The sequence below is a fragment of the Ailuropoda melanoleuca genome, chromosome 18, assembly GCF_002007445.2.
Source record: "Ailuropoda melanoleuca isolate Jingjing chromosome 18, ASM200744v2, whole genome shotgun sequence".
Classification (NCBI taxonomy): Eukaryota; Metazoa; Chordata; class Mammalia; order Carnivora; family Ursidae; genus Ailuropoda; species Ailuropoda melanoleuca.
This window is the reverse complement of record NC_048235.1, coordinates 3,354,515-3,355,317: the sequence shown is the minus strand read 5'-3', so window position 1 is coordinate 3,355,317 and position 803 is coordinate 3,354,515.

Below are 803 nucleotides of genomic sequence, written 5' to 3'. Positions count from 1 at the left end.
GCCAAGATATTCCTGAGGTCAGAGTGATACTGGAAGATTGTATGAGAAGGCACCTTTGCGTGGGGAGAACTAACAGAAATTGCTATCAGGAGCCCCAAAGAGCTTGAAACTTTCAAGTGAAGTAAACCCTTAAGTCTCCTACATGTTTGATGTCTCCTGTGCAATTACCAGCATGCAGTAGCGGACTTGCTGGCTAGCAGTTCCCATGGCAGGCACAGTTCTGAGTGGCATTGACTCAGCTAACGTGGCATTCCCGGGCCCCACGCGTGGTGCCTTCGCGCCCACCCAGGATGCCTTGTTTGCAGCACAGCACGCTGCTCTTTAACAGCGAGCCCCTTAGCTCCATGGCTTCCTGCGGATTGTTTTCCTTTCAAGGACCATTCAAGGAGCAGGCTCTGGGCTATTATCTAATAAGAGAGAGACATTCTGGGTCCCAGGGACCCCTCACTGGACGACAGGACCAGCGGCACGGCTGTGGGTGTGTGTCCCTTAAGGAATGCTGCTTGTGCCTGTGAGTGGATGTTTTGGGTATAGTTTCCTGAACAAAACCAAGTAGAATGGTGGGCATTTAAAAAATATTTCCCAGTTTTATAGGGGAAAATGCCATTTTATTTGGGCACTTATTTTTGTAGTTGATTTACTTGATTTTCTAGTTTTTCAAACAAAAAGTAGCATTAATGAGTTACACTTGAGCAGTGATATTTACAACATTACTTTGGGGGGGGTGGGGAGAAAAACTGAAATTTGACTTCAGTTTTGTGTTAATATTTTCAGTGTCCTGCCTCACTCTAATTCTTCTCTGT